General features: G+C 46.4%; 1 protein-coding gene across 1 annotated transcript in view; it reads right to left on the bottom strand.

Moving 5' to 3' along the window:
• CARHSP1 (calcium regulated heat stable protein 1) overlaps nucleotides 1–14,339 on the bottom strand; it is a 35,221-nt gene extending 20,882 nt beyond the window's left edge. The window contains exon 1 of the mRNA XM_050317053.1: nucleotides 14,258–14,339. The gene's annotated coding sequence lies outside the window, so the exon portion shown is untranslated. The remainder of the gene's footprint in view (nucleotides 1–14,257) is intronic.
• Between the last annotated feature and the right edge of the window lie 2,038 nt (nucleotides 14,340–16,377).

Raw genomic sequence — 16,377 nt, 5'->3', positions numbered from 1 at the left:
CATAGATGGATTAACCCCTTTCCCTTGGCAGCCCTTCTGAAGGAGCAGAGCTCTCCCCAGCCTGCAGGCAGAGCTAGAGGCACTTGGAGGCTGGGCAGTGCTGGTGCAGGAACCCCACAGCAAACAGTCACACTAAACCAAAACCCAGGCTCCAACCCTCCCAGCCTTCCTCTTCATTAATGCTTTGCCTTCCAAATGCACTTACTGGCAGTCTTCAAAGATGCTTTCCAGATGCTCTCCTGGGTCCTGAACTGACCCTGGGACTCAGACAGCTGCCTACCTGTCCCTTCTCAGCACCCACGAATTCCTTCCCCTCCTTGTGACCAGCTGAACAAACCCACTTTCTTACACCTCTCACGAGCCCACCCCCTCCCAGCCTCCTTCCATGAGTTATCCCCCATCCCTCCAGTCCAGCCACCACTCTCCACTTTGCCATGGCAAGGAAGGCATCCCAAGGAAGGAACCCCACCCAGGGAGCATTAGAAGTGCTCCCTGCCCCGAGCTCCCCAGGAGCCTCCTGCTGCCCTTGTGAAGGCAGCCAGCACTTCTCAGCGGCAAACCAGAGCTCCAGAAAGCCCAGCAGTGTGAGATTCCAGCTGTGCCAAACAGGAAGCACAGTACAGACAGTATCTCTCTTCTCCTTGAGCCAGCAAAACATCTGCCTGTGGGTATTTACAGAATGAATGTAACATGACGTAAGGTGGTGATGTTTTCAGGCTCTTTAGGAAACTCCAGCCATGTGTCACATCACCCTACAACTTATTGAACTTCCCATATTTCAACATCCATCATTATTTTTCCAACGTGATTTTTTTTTTAATTTTTATGTTTAGGAATGCACCGAAGTAAAATATAAATAAAATAAATCTCAGTAGCATCATGGAAACAATAGACTAATTTAACATTTCAAAGCAAAAAATATCTTTTTTTACCATGCTTTTTTGAGAATGATTGGCCAATGTGTGTAGAAAGAGACCCCAAAATGTCATCTGTAACAGGTGACCTACAAAGCACCTGTAACAAGTGAACTACAAAGAGCACAATACATGCAGGAGGAATTTCTGAAATTCTCCGTGAAATAGAACACAAAAACCCTAACAAAGTTATTAAGGTTGGGGGTATATAAATGCCATCATAATTTTTCTCTATATGTATACATCCTATTCATCTTTAAGTCGACTCCATACCTCTAAAAATACCCTAAAAATAGCAGTTTTGGGGAAGTTATCCATTCTGACCAGCACAAACACTATCACAGAAATCCTGTCTCATTTTTAATTAATGCAAATTCCTGGGGAAAGAAGTCCAAATGGATATGGCAGGGTGACAGACTCCAAGAAATCTGTTTATCAACAGTTTGTTTTTCACACAAGAGACTGCAGCGCCTCCAGTGAGCGGGCACAGAGCTCATCCCCAAGGAACACTGCTCTGAAGGCTTAGTGCTCCAGCAAGGAGAAAATGTTCCTTCTGGCCTCCTCAGCCTGGAAACAACCCTGTCTGGAGGAGCTGCTTTCAGAAGGTACCACAATGGTCCATGAACAGGATGGCACCAGTTACACTTGCCTGGAAAATGAGGTTTTTCCTCAAAGAGAGAGCAAGTACCCTGAGTTACTGTACCCCAAGTTACTGTACCCCGAGAGCAGCCACTTTCAGATGGGTTTTGCTGACAGTTAGCTCTTTTATTTCAACCTCTACAAGAAATGTGGACATCTGAAATTTTGATTGTTTTCTGGGCTTTCCCTGGATGCAGAACAGCCACCAGAAACTCTTTTTAAATGACTCACTTTCAAGCATCCTGGTTTCCAAATTTATTCTGCGCAGCTACATTTCTTTCCTTCTCTAAGGAAGCCATTTGTAAGGAACTCCTCAGCTTCACCTGTTCTTCTGCTGACACCTACAAACTCTTCTCAGCAGGACTAAAAACATGGCCCCTTGCCCTCATCTACTGAGAGAGTGAAGGCATCAAGACCCTCCGCTCCCTGCATTACCTTGCCCTGTTCCAGGTGAGGATCTGAAAGGTGCTTGGCTCCCAAGAGTGCCCCCAGTTCTACAGCAGCTCCCTGGCACCTCTCTGAGACGCCTGAGCACCAGGCACAGTGCTGCTTCTACCTGCAGTTTCCTCCCAAAGCAGTTTCTGGCACTTGGACTTTGGTGCACACAGACTCCAGCTCCGCAGAGCATCCCAGCACTGCTCCTGCGTCACCGAGGGAAGCTCTTACAAAACATGTACAGTTACGAAACAGTGGGTTCCAAGAGCTTCCCCTTCCACCTCAGTTTGCATGACTAACTTTCCACAATTAACACAATTGGTATTTCAATTAACACAAACTCAGAGGAGTTGCAACACGCATGTGACATGTCAACACGGGGGATTACGGTACAAACAGACTCTTGGAGGCTGCAGAGGAGTGCCCACACGCTGGAGTGATTTGGTGGTTAATGGAGACCAGGACATTGCCCAACCACATCCAGTAAAAGCCTAATTATAAGGCAGGCAAAATACAACAAGGAAAATTCCCATTGCTTGTCAGTGCCTACAAATTAATTTGGATTAAAACAGGATTGAGTTTAAATAGCAGCAGTTACTTTGGAGCAGTCTCAGCAGTGAACACCTTTGTCCCCAAATGCTGTGGGTGCCCTTCTGGTCTTCTAGGGAGCAGTGTAATGTGCCTGAAGGAAATGCTGCCCTGCACAGCAGAGGCCCCAGGAAAGGGGAGGAAAACTAAGTCATCATCAACCTATATAGCACATTGAGAAAGATGAGGGCTTCCTACAGTCCTGCATTTTCCATGATTCGTGCAAGCTGACAGGTACACTTACAACAACAACAGGTTTAGGTTAAGGAACTGACTGGATAGATTAGGTACGTGTTTCAATTGGTTTACAGTTATATTGAAGGGTATATGGCAATACCCTGTGGTTCATTTTATTAAAAATACTGAGGAATCAAGATCCTCTCTCACTGGAAATCCAGTGTTTGCCACAATTGATGCTGCATAAACCTATTGCTCCCAACTGCCTGGAATGGAGCTAGCCAGGGTCCTCCCCTTTTAAGCAAACACAGGAGGCTGTGATTGCCTGTAGTGTGTCAGCTGCCGTGGGGACAGTGCTCACCAGGGTCTGCCCAAAGGCAGAGTGTGCACAGTGACATGAGAAAGGACCACGTTTCATCCTGCCTCCTGGAAAAAAGTACTTCAGTGAGAGCAGCACACACCAGCACCCAATGGTCAGGTAACTTCCTGAGGACAGTGCTGTCCCAAGACCAGCACACCTCCCCCCACACTCTCTCAGAGGAGAAGTCCAAGACTTCAGTCTGCTTACAAAATCTCAGTTCTCCAACTCTTTTATTTTTTTTTTGAAGAACAGATTGCAAGGGATGGAAGAGTCTCCCCAGCTCGTGGCAAGCCTGGACAAGCAATGAGAGGTTCCAGATAAGCACCCTCCTCTGGAAGCTCTTCCCAGACAAGGATGAAGATAGTGGCTTAAGATGATGGTGATAATTAGTGCCTGCTACTCAGGTGCACGTGTTGCCCAGTGACTTAAGTTCCTGTGCACATGCAGTACTGGCTGATATCATCAAGTATTTAAATGACTGTTGTTGCATTGATTATCTCTAGCACAAACCACGAAGCCCACGAGGCAGGGATAGCAGGAAAAGGGGGATTCTCACAAGCACCTGCCAGGGCCAAGCTGTCATACAAGAAGGGTATGAAAAAGTGCTGTCACAGTGGCTCCAGGAAACCCCTCCTAGACAGTGGGAGAAAAGCCTGCAGCACGGGGAACAATGGGCTCATGGCATCATTGTGAAGGATAAGGGCTGGGAGATCACAAAGGACTCTTGCAGTGAAATAGGGGAACATCAGGATGACTTTCCTCAGTCCAACACTGGTAGCCAGGTGTGGCTGCCTAGTCAGAGTTCAGAATAAGGTGAGTATACAGTGGTGCTTACCCTCTACATCTCTCCAGCATCCTTGGTTTAAATAAATGCCAAACTAAAGGTTTGGCATTGTGGTATTGAATAACCTCCTATGAGTTTTTTCAGGCCCTTCCTGAGTCCACATAATCTTTTGGCCCACACAGCATCCTCTGGCAAGGAGTCCCAGAGCTTAACTGTCTATAAAATAACCCACTCCTTTTAGTGGACTGGCCCTTTTTAGAGGAAAGATTGAGAAAGGACAGTGAGATCAAAAGGCAAATTAGTGAGAGCATAGCAAACAAGGTAAGAAAAGGAAAGGGAAGAGCACAACATGTAAAGGAAAAAAAATGGGAAAAAACATTAGCTCAGAGGAGCAAATAAGAAAGGGTGCAAGCTTATTCATAGATCAAACCTTAAATTTTCTAACAGAAGTGACAGAAATGGGGTAGAGAGCAAGAGGAGTTAGAAGCTGCTTCTGGTGTTCTTCCCCCCACACTCTAAATTTCCAAGTGCAAACAAAAAAACCTCACACCTTTTTAAAAACACATCTTAGTATTTCTAAATCACTCCCCAATTTGTCACCTGAATGGCTGTCCTTACTCTTTCTTAGACAGTAAACCCTACTAGTCTCAAATATTTCTATAGATTTAGCTTGTCAACAAGCTCACTGGTTTGGGCCAGAAACCAGATATTAACCTATTCAGTGTTTTATGATCCCCATCACAGAACCCTTGTACTGATCACTCCAGGTTCCTGCTGCCTTCATCACCCCTCCCTCAGCCAAGGCTGGGAGCTCTTGTCTTGGGCAGCAGAGGCAACACTTAATACATCTCATCCTATCCTTGCTGAACATGCCCAGTGACAGCAAGGTGATGTATTTCCCAGATGAAGTACAATATCTGGTTGAACAGGGAACTTTCTGTCCCTTCCAGCACTTGCTCTCCAGCTCTGCAACTCAGCTCCTCCTTCAGTGCTTTTCAGAGTCTGAAACTCTCCCTGTGCCATTACTCCCATGCTGGCACATCCCCTGTGAATTTATTCCAGGATTTATTTCATATTGGCAGAAAATATTTATACCAAAACATGAGTAGTCTCTCATGTGTCTTGTGTCTAAGCATCTTAAGGCTCATCTACAAGGCAAATGGGCTTACACAGTGTCATACCATTACAAAGAAGTTATACATATGTAAATCCCCAGGCACTTTTCAAAAACTTCTCTCTTTCTCAGCCTCCTCTCACATCACAAAACTTCAGGCACAATTATGGGTAAGTTTGTTCATGTGCAACTTTGAGCCTTTTAAGGCTACAGAAATCCTCTGAAATATTTATGTGGCTCAAGTGTTACTCAGAACAATTAGTTCACTGTGTTTCCTCCCTAATCAACATTTTCAATAGGGGAAAACATTTACAGAGATCTATAACCATGAAAATTTATGAGGCATACGTGTATTGGTAAAGCAAAAAAACCCAACAACAATCCTCTGAGGATATTTCATTTGCCAGCATTACAGCAAGATGCAGATGGCAGGGAGCAGAATCAGAAATCACTCAAAAATAACTTGATCCTCACACCAGTACTGTGAGGCACCCACAGACCTCAGATGCCTTTTTACCAGGCCAGATTTAATTTCTGACTGTCCCAGAGCACAGTCTCACTGCCTGTCACTTCCTGTGCATATTTTTAAACATCCTAGTCTAATAACTTGAGTATATTTCAATTAAATCTCTCAGAAATCAATTAAACAAAAGGTTTGTGACTGAGACATCACTAGGAACCTGTACCAATATCAATTAAAAACCAAAAGATACAAAATTTACTGAAATAATTTAAGAAACAGAAAACGCTCTGTATCTGACTCAAGAGTAATTTCTTGCTTTCTGCTAAGCAACAAAGAAATGCTCTTGAATTCCATTAAGGCCTCCTGTTGTTCTATCCTGTCCCACAGTTTCCTACCTGCATCCTACTTCCCAGGCTCCACCAGCACAAATTCTCCCTACACAAGCAGCTGCGCCCACAATACAACCCACAATAAAACCTTTCTACCACAGAAAAGTTTTAAAACTACATTCCACCTGCATGAAAGGTTAGCAGTGTGCATCATCATTCCAACGAAGATGGCTTGACAAAATGCATATTCAGCCTGTGCTTACAGGCATAGAAATGCACATTCCATTAAAATCAAAACAAAAGGAGCATTTTTACACACATACACACACAAATGGGATGACAGACCAACATTTTAATGGAGGAAGTTCATATAATTATATGCTTAAAGATCAGTGCCCCATTTAACAACTGCATTTCTGTTTTCTTCTTCTCTCCACAATCTCCCTCTCCACAATTTACAGTACATCTCACCATGCATTACACAAGTTCGTGCTTGTGACTCCAAGACCCCCCCACTCAGTGTCCTCATTTCTTCAGCTCTAAAGCAAAGATCATCTCCTTTGCAGCAGCAGGGTGAGGACCAGCTGTGTCCATAGCTCTGGATACAAACCCTGAGTGAGCTGCAGAGGTTCATCAGGCTGACAACCAGCCAGGGTTCCCTGCTCAAATCCAGCAGCGAGCAGGAGGCAGCACACCCACCGGCAACGTGCCTGGCCCCAAACCAAACACCTCCCTGCGAGCAGTTCATTGTGCTTTTAGTGGAAAGGAGATGAGGCAAAGGGATCTTCACACTCCATCACGAATGCTGCTCCACTGAAACTAATGGTTAGTTTGTGACACTCAAACTGAAATTGCCTTTATTTGTTTAACTAAAGTCTATAGGATAGGAACTATATAAATATATAAACATACACATTGCACAGATCTGGTTTTTCTTACATAACCAAACTCACTGTAGAACAGAGAATACATAAGCAAACATACACAACCAAACTGCTTGCCAAAGCAGAAAATGTTGCCATTTTACTTTACAGACCTCTCCTCAGCTCAGTCCTGGCAGCACAACTATCCCCACTGCGAGCTGCTGTTTTAGAGGGATCTGTGTGGCCTCCTGCACCGATGAACAGGTAGTTCCTATATGTGTAACCAAACCTGTGATACACCCACAGCACACCCCACAGCCTCCAGAGCTGCTTCAGCAACGGGAGCCACTTTGATAAACACCCCACACCCTCTGGAAACTACACATTACACAAATCCTCCATCACGTCCTCTCAGATGGCAGTTTGGAAAATATCACCAATTACACACTTTAGATTTTCAGGAAAAAAATTCTTCTTAGTCTCAAAAATGCTTACAACACCCACAGTCCAGTAAATCCACTGCAGGCAACGCATCGTTCGCAGCCAGCTAAGAGGAAAATGGACCTACAGAGAGTTTAATTGCTTTCCCTGATTATCATGTGTGCACCAACCAGTCTTTCTTGCTCAGCACATCCACTCTGCGTTCACAGCCACTCAAATGGCAAAAGGAGTCATATTGTGTTTTAATGCCTGCAAAAACCGCAGCGCCAGCACAGGCACGTGTGCGGGGCTTGACGCCGTGCCTACTTACACGTCAACAAAACCATTTACTGCGCTGTGATTTCCAGAGCCACGGCCCCAGTGATGTGCTGGGAGGGCAGGGAACAGGACAGAGCTGTCCAGAATCACAGACGCTGTTGTTGTTATTTATGTCTGCTGTGTTAATGCTCAAAAGCCAACACAGACCAAAGCAAGGGAACAGGCAACTCAAGCTTTTCAGGGAAGGTAGAAACCAGCTGTTACAGTACAAAAAAAGCAGGCAAGACTTGAGGTATGTATGTTGTTCAGGCTTAAAAATAAAAATCAATATAGAAGCACATGTTTAATGGAAAAATTGTACTAAGCGTTGTGTTAGAGCAGTCACAGCTCCAAGGAGCTATCTACTTCAACTGCAAACACAGAGGGAATGGGACACACAAGCAGAGCAAACACCACACACAGGAATGGCAGTGAGTGCCTTTATGAAAGATTATTTTGATTCAATTTACCTCTTTGGCCACATGACCTTATGAAGCTGGAAAAGACCCACTATCAAGAGAGATTTGAGACCAGTAAGAAAACAAAGGCAAGGAAATGTGTACCAGGCCAGTATTTTGTGTGAAACCTTATCTGTTACACAGCTAAGAACCCTCAGGTAAGCCTGCATGTGTGCCTGCCTCAGGAGCAAGCCCTAAGTCCAGAACAAGTCCTGCCATGGCACTGGGAAGGCAGAGGCATGCACGTCTGGGGGGTCACCCTGGTCTGGGTGGCCAGGAGATCTGAGGCTACACAGCTCCACATCAGTGGGGTACCAGAGAGAGAGCTCCTCCTCAGGAGCTGTGCCAGGGAAGAGGCAATCCAGCCACACTAAAATGTTTAAGAATAAATTTGATTAGGATGCCAGACCCCAACTCTACCAGCCTAGTGAGTCTCCAGGAAAACCACTTTCCCCACTACTGGGCTGTGATAAAAGCCAAGACAGCTCTGCACGACCCTTTTTTCTTGTTTTATTCCTCTGGGAGGATTTTCAGATGTGATTTGTCTACCAGAAAAGCCAGAGGGATGGAAGAGTGGGACAGGTGAGTATGTGAAAAACTGACTGTGCAGGCAGCGTTATGATGACACCATGACCATGGGACGTTGCTGGCAGAGCCTGGGCAGCAGCTCTGCCAGATTCAGCCTGGCCTGGGTCCAGCAGTGAGTTTCTGTCCTGAAGTCCCTGCTGCTGTGGGTAAAAGACACTGCAGTATCACACATCCCCAGGGAGAGAGAGAGAGTTTTTTGTCTAAACCTGGTATTGAGGAAAGCAAAAAGTAAATTTTAAAAAATACTGTATCAGAAGACAGTGGAGTTGCACAAATATATAGGTATACAAAGATATGCTCTCTACTCTGGAATTTGTATTCTAAACATTGGTGAGAATAAATTTTTAGGACACAGTTCCTGGAATAGGGAAAAACTGCCCTTTTACATAGAATAAAAGAACTGAGACCTGTGGAAGACCACTTTCAAACATTTTCTGTAATGCCATAAAGCAGAAAGTCAATAAAAATATTCACTCTATTGCATCTCTCCCCTACCAGTAAAATGAAAAACCCACCACTTGAATTAGCCTGAAATAACTTTAAGAATTCCTCCTACTAGTCTCCATCACTAAGAGGTTCCATGAAAAGGCTATCACCACATTTCATAATTCCCATTGCTAGATTTTCCCCAAATATTGGAGATCCAAATCTTTACAGCTGATTAAATTTTGCTTTTCCTGGCTGCTGTCAGCAGAGCTCCTGGTATGGACAAGCCACTGTACAGACAGGCATTGCCTTGCTGAGCTGGGTGAAAAGATCCAAATGATGTATTTACACCCAAGTAACAGGTATAAATTTTGTAATTTTACATTTCTCTTTGGCAGTTTCATTTACCCTTTTAAGTCATTGTCGGGAAGTTGCAATCGTGAGCGTGATTTATTTTAATCAAGTAACTTATGTAACTGAAAACAAGAAAAATGTCTTTGAGCAGCCTTCTGAAATCATATCACTATGGGAAAGCCACCAAACAGCAACCACTGAGGAGGCAGGAGCTCATAAAACAATATATCCATATCGCCGGAGGGCCTCGATCAGCGTGACTGGCAGCGCGATGTAAACAAAGCAAACACGAAAACGTGTACTGACACAGAAAGAAAATTCCTCCCCAACTGGACAGGCAAGGTTAAATGTTTATTTCCTGGACACAGATCGCTCTCTGTCCAGACAGTCTCTTAAACAGAAAGTGGCAAAGCATTTGAAACCTTGGGAAAAGCAGTGCTCCTGGAAATGTTTTAGGATGCAGAGCTGTGTCAGAAAGAATACAACGCGACTCCCATGGCAGAGCTGCCACGACAGAATACACCTCCATCCCACCCTGCCCAAAACCAGCACTGGGAAGGCGAGGTGAACATCAGATGCTGAATTGGCTACAAACCTCCTTATTGGAAGCAGAGGTTCATGCTCTATTTCTCAGAACATTTATATTTTGTTTTTACTGTTAGCCATCAAAATCTGCAGTTGCAGCAGGCAGCTGTGTCTCCACACCAACTGGCAGTCTGTCCTCCACCACGGCACAAATGGTGAGACCTGCAGCACACTACAGGTGGCTGAGCAGGACAGAGACCCTCTGCTATAGGCAGTAGCACCAATGTGTACTTCGCTTTCCTTCTTGGGACCAGCTTTAGCTCTTAATGCCCCACCACTTCCCAAGTCATATGCTGCTCATGAGGCATGGCAAAGGACCAGCATGGTTTAATATTCAAGAGAAACTATCAGGTCAAGGTTCTCCATTTTCCTTTGTCCCACACAAAGCAGTCTGTGATCAGATCAGGCACAGAGCCATTGGGGTAAGGAACACGGCCCTGAACATGCTGCACAGGCTTACTTGCTTTTTCCAGAAAATAGTAATAGAGTCCTTCCCTGCAGCTGAAAACCCCCCAGGGATTCAACTGCAGGTTGATTTGTTTTCTCTGTGCCTTCATCCCTCCGCTATCTGATCACCTTTCAAAGGGAAGCTGCAGCTCAGCCCCAGGTTTACCTTCCCAGACCTCACTGCCAGGTGAGAAGTGTGCTCACAGGCCACCAAACGATTATTGCCCAAACAAATTGGCAAGAGCCCAAAGGCCGAATACATAATTGCTGTTCTTGAAACACCCTAGTATTTAAACGTCTGTTGAGACCTTCACCCTATCTCCAGCTCCTCCCTGCAGAAATACAGAATTCCAGGGAAGTGGAGCCTAACACTCGGACCACGAATGACGGGTCAAAAACTTAATGTTCGTTTCCTTTAGACTACTATTCAGCTTCGAAATTGCATAAATAATGCAGAAACCTCATAATGCGAGTGTCATTACCCCCAAGATAAGCATTATTTAAAAAGCATTTCCCAGGTTACTTCGTTACATATCAACATTTGAAATCGACCCAATGAAAAAAGCTGCTGTGCAAACCAACGGCGAATAAAAAAGCAGCGAACCTCTGAAATCAATCAGTAGGATTATAGCATCGGAGGAACCACACAAATGACGCTGCTTTAAGTGGAGTGGGAGGGGTTTTCCAGGCTGTTGCAGCCCTGTCCATTAGCGGGAGGTCAGGCTGCGGGGCAGCGCCCACCCGGAGGCCCTGCAGCCAAGCCTGAGTAGATGCGACTTGACTCGCATGGTATTTTACAGCTTCCCTCGGGGACGGCAAACAACAGAAGCACCACTTCAGTCTACTCCACATGCCCTAAAAATGACAGAAACGAAAGCTAAGAGCGTCGTTCTGCACAATGAAGGGACAAAGGAAGCCTCAGTTCAGGTCCTCTCCCGGCTGCCACCAAGGCGGGGATGGTGCTCCGAGGTGCCACTTCGTGACAGAGGGGGTCCCATCCCTGCACCTTCTGCTCCTGCCTTTTTTTCTTAGCAACTCGCTGAGGGGGGGGGGGAAGCAAAATCTTCCCACAAAATCTCGCTTCTGCTTGTTTACAAAATCCAAGAGGCAGCCCTTTTATTCTCAGAAAGGGGAGACTGCGAGAAGCGATGCTCCAAGAGAGAGAGCAGCCCCGTCCGTGCTCCCCGCTCTGACACCGCTCGCTGCCTCCCCCGGTGCTCTTCCTGGCAGCACGGGCTGCACCACGCAGGCTGCAGCCACACACGTCATGAAAAAGGAGAACAGGCACAAAGGCAAATCCTGAGAGCGCTCCCCGGCCAGCTGAGGTCTGCCCAGAGGAACTCAATTGCAGAAGCGAGAGCGGAGAGCAGCGCAGGGCTGAGCGACCCCCGCAGCCCCCCGAGACCTCCCGGGCAGGCGGCGGGGAGCGGAAACGAGCGATCAGCGAGGGGGAGGAGGAGGAAATGAACATCACTGATCTGTCCAAGGGGCTGCCTGGGACATGAGGAAAAGACAGTGTTAGACTGAGAGAAGGAAGCAGAACAACTGCCTCTACCCTGCCCTGAGAGAAAAGGCAAAGCAGTTAGTCAGATGAACGCTTTCTGTATTTTATTTTATCTGAACTATACTGGGGAGTGACACACCATGCAAAGCACCTCCTTTCTCTACAGTGTTTCTCAGCTGTTTCTTTTTGTTTAGCTCTCTGTATCAACCTGTTGCAAAAAAAAAAAAAAAAAAAAAAAGGCAGCAGGATTTGAGTTTCTAAAACTGTTGTGCAGAAAGAAAAACAAACACTTCAATCCTTTCTTTCCTCTTCAAAGGCTGCCACCCCTCTGATGGGTAGGGTGCTGTTCCCAGCCCCAGGAAGGGATTTGCACTTTTCGAGCTCAATTCCTCTCCTTACTCTCTGTCAGAAACCTTCCAGATGAGAGGCAGATTAACCACCAATATCCAAATATTTATCAGCATATAACTGAACAGTTACAATCTCATTAAATTTTGCTAATCAACAGTCTCTTTCCAAGTTTCAAGCAGTTACTATCAATCTCTGCTGAGACTACTCCATACTCGGTGATCCAAAAATGGTTCCCGATAGAAACTTGAGACAAAAATAGTCAAAAAGGTGCAACCCGTAACAAACAGCTTTCACCCTGAAGACACCTCCGGCCACAACCAGCAGTCCCCAAGTGCTTCTGCACCCCATATCCTGCTTGGGATGAAATGGAAGCAGGGAGAGGATTTCTTTACTTCTGCCACTGCCAGGCTCAGCACCAAGAACAACCTTGGCCACAGCCTGCTGGTCCTATCACCAAGAAAAGACTCCCCTCACCACATTTCATCCCAAGAACTGGGGACTTGGGACTACACATTTCTACAGTATTTTGTGTAGTGCACAAACACAGTCTGGCAGTTTGTTGTAAGGCAGCTCTACCTGCAGTAAATACATCCATGTTCACGGTGTGTTTCATTCTCAGGTGTATATAAAACCTGGATTTATATGTATTTAGACAGCACTACCCAAAAAGCAACAGTCATAAGAGAAGACAGAAACCAGCATCACCTGGCCTTATCTGGCTACTTCCACATTACTTGTATGTAAATATTTCTGTGCTTACAAACACGAAAGTAACAGAGGAGACAATGCTGGTCAAAATATTTACGATCACGGGCAAACCGCAGTGACAGAAGCTCAGGGCAGTGCAGAGGGTCGCTGTAGCCAGAAGCAGGTGCCCAGAACATGGGAAGTCAGGGAAGCAGCACAACCAAACACTTGGTTCTGTGTCACATGGGTGTCACGACATGCACGGGGCCCTGGGATGAACTCCACCCTCAGCTGTGCCCCTGCAAAGGGCCACTTAAAGAAGCATGTTTTCTCTCCTTTTATACCTCATATAGCATGTAAAAATATACCCACTGCCAGAGAACAGGTTCATCTTTTCTACAGTTTCTTTGGCACACATAACTTTTTTTCTGTAAACACACAAAGTCTTCGTACATGCTTTTTCTTTTTTAAAGACCCTTACATGTTAGTTAAGCCTTCTTAGACTTAATGGAGATACTAAGATGTATTTGTGAAAGTCCAAGCCCTCTGCAGCTACATACACAGGCCTATCTTCCATTAATAATCAACAGAAGGAAAGAAATTATGTTTGCCGAACATAATATAATAGTCAGAAGGTAAACTTTGAGAACGGCAATCAAAAATCCTCGCTCAACCTCACAAAAAAAAATAATGATCAAGAGGGTCACATCAAAGCAGCACCAAAGTTTTCTCAAACTCTCCCTGAGATCAAACCTAGGGCCACAGAAGGTTTTGCAAACATTTCTTAAAAGTAGCTCGGCAGTTCCAGCAAAACAGAGTCATAAAAGAACTTCAAATGCACTCCCTAAAAGACAAATCCAGAGGCACAGATCCAAAAATCATCCTCAGAGGCTCCTCTGCAAGGGCAAGAAGTGACATGCACACACATCTGACATGCAGAGAGAACAAGAAATAAGGGTTCCCTTCCCCAGTTTTACTGCTCGGAGGTGCTGACTGTAAGAGCGAACAGCTCACGCCACAGCAACAGACTGTCTGAGTTCCAAAGGGTCCCTCTAAGCAACCAGTGCTTAGACCCTTTTCCTCCTCGTGCGAGAACGCTTCTTACTTAGCGTGCTTTGTCTGGCTCGTCATTTACAAAACAGGCGATTCCGAGAGTGTAACAATGGCACATCCGCAGTTCCGAAGCGCGACAAAAAAAAAAAAAAACCGCAAAAGTGTTAAGAGGGGGAAAAAAAGAAATAAAAAATAAAAAAAATAAAAAAAGGGGGGGGGTGGAGAAAAGGAAAGAAAAGCAAACTAGCCCTAACGTGTAAAGCGAAATAAATGCACCGCCCCGCAGGAGGCGAAAGCAGCGCCGGGCGCTCCCGGAACGCTCCCCGAGCGCGGAGCCCACGGACCCTCCGTCCCTGCTCGCCCCCCCGGGCAAGAGCAGCTCGCCCCGGCCCCGCTCACCTGGTCCGTCCGGGCTGGCGCTGGCCCCGCACAGGGCCGGGCAGTGTCGGCGCTGGCCCCGCCGCTCCCCGCCCCGGCTGTAACGCGGGTGGGCCGGGCGGCCGCCCCGCTCCGCCCAGCCCGGCCCGGGCTCACCTGGCCCGGCCCACAGCGCCCCGGCCCGCGGGCTCCGACCAGCCCGGGGGGATGCGCTGTCCGACCTCCCGTTCCACTCCCCGCTCGCAGTGCCCGCCCCGGGACGGCTCTGTCCGAAAATAAGATCACAACAGCGAAGTGGAGATGGTGTTAAATAAAGGGATGACGCGGCCGGAGGGCTCAGTGAAACAAGAGAGCTCTGCAGTTGCAGAAGAATAACCCTGGTGAATTTCCCCGAATTTGGCAATGAGGATGAGGGACAGAGCTGTGGTGAGCGCTGCTGAGAAAGTCCACACGTGTGCTCTGTAGTAGCATGACTTGAGCGTTGTTCATGCATGTTCATGCATGTCCTGGATGAACCAGAGCTGTCACACACAGGGCCTGAAGTGGCAGCTGCAGCAGCACCACTGATGAGGCAGCTCGGGACAGCGATGGGGGCAGGCTCTCAGTAAATGGTCACAGACTTTGCAGGAACACAAGAATCACTGACAGATCTTAGGGCAGAGAGAAGGGAAAGCACTACATAAACACTACATCCAACCACCAGAGTTTTAGCAATGCTTTCATCTCTGCACAGTTTCCCTAGCTGATAATAAACCACAGCATTCTGGAAGATGGTTTTACAAAGAGAGCTTAGGCACTGAATTCTTTCTGGTACTTTTCCACTTAAAGGTACCAGAAAATCATGTCCTGATATCATTACAAAGGTAAGGTTTATAGCAGACAGAAGTATATGCACTTTTAGCCATTATCATGTAAGAAACAGCAGTGTGCACTTTGTGGTGAAACTGCCACAGACGTATTTTAGCAGGGCTTTTTTTTTCCATGAGGAAAATTAGACAGAAATCCTATGACATAGTGTGTTTGATCTGAGAACTGGGCATCTAGAAGAGGTCTCAGAATATGCAGCAACCAGCTATCTGTGTCAATCACATGGTTGTCTTCCAAAGTATCTTACCTCTGCATCCAGTTCTGTTCCACACAAGATCTTACCCCTTGGTAAGATACAGTTACAGGACTGACAACTTCTTTTGCTTAAAATATTAATTAGAGCTAAAATTAAACATTTATTCCTGGAAATCTTTTCTCTTTTGCTTTGTGTGGCAAAAGTGCTTTTTTTTTTTTTTTGAGGTGGAGGAGGATGAAGGGAAAGCACTACATAAGCAAGCACTGTTCAGAGCAGTCTCCCCAGCCACACAGCCTGGGATTACAGCTGTGCTTTCCTCAAAGGTTCAGCACTCATGAGTCATCCCTCTTCTTTTCCCCTCTCCCTCTTCTTCCCAAGCAGAAAAGCACAGCCCATGGGTGATACATGACAATGGATGTCCACAGCCATGAGGCTGGTTTTCAGCACTACATAGTGAGCTTGAGGGACCCTCCATGTGAGAGTGTGTGTGTGTGTTTGTGTTCCCCCAACCACCACAGCTAGGAAGTGTGATTTTGCCTGCTACTTTTTTCACCAGCTGCCAGAGAGGCTCCAGCTTCCCCCTGCACTCCCCAGTTGTCTCCCTCCTCTCTTCCTCTCTCTCAGTACAATCATTAACTATCAGTTAATCATTTCCACGTGCCTACCTTGCTCTCTCTGTTCCTGGTGTGGGGTGGCCACCAGCGGTGCAGCTCCTTCCAGGGATGCAGCTCCTTTCCCAGGGCTGGGAACCTCCCCAGAGGACAATGGTGTTGGGTTGGGCCAGCAAGGGGCACCCCGCAGTTAGGAGGAAGGCAAGAGGTGGTCCAGAGCTGCAGGGCTCACCTGCCTCTCTCCTTTCCTGCTGGATGGTCCCCTGCTTACTCAGACACAGCTCTGGGCTGTTGCTGGGACTGAGCACTCCCCTCAGCAGTCCTGACAGGGAAAAAGCCAGAAAGATTTCTTGATAGCATCATTATACCACTTTTCATTCATTTAAAGTATTCAGAGTGCAATTACTTATACAATTTGAGTGAAGGAAATGAGTGTGTAGGGGGAAAATGTATCAGTTAATGTGATT

This window comes from Myiozetetes cayanensis, unplaced genomic scaffold (genome assembly GCF_022539395.1).
Source record: "Myiozetetes cayanensis isolate MyiCay16 unplaced genomic scaffold, myiCay2020 scf20-37, whole genome shotgun sequence".
NCBI classification, from domain to species: domain Eukaryota; kingdom Metazoa; phylum Chordata; class Aves; order Passeriformes; family Tyrannidae; genus Myiozetetes; species Myiozetetes cayanensis.
Note: the sequence above shows the minus strand (reverse complement) of the source record. Positions and strands in the feature narration are given on the sequence as shown.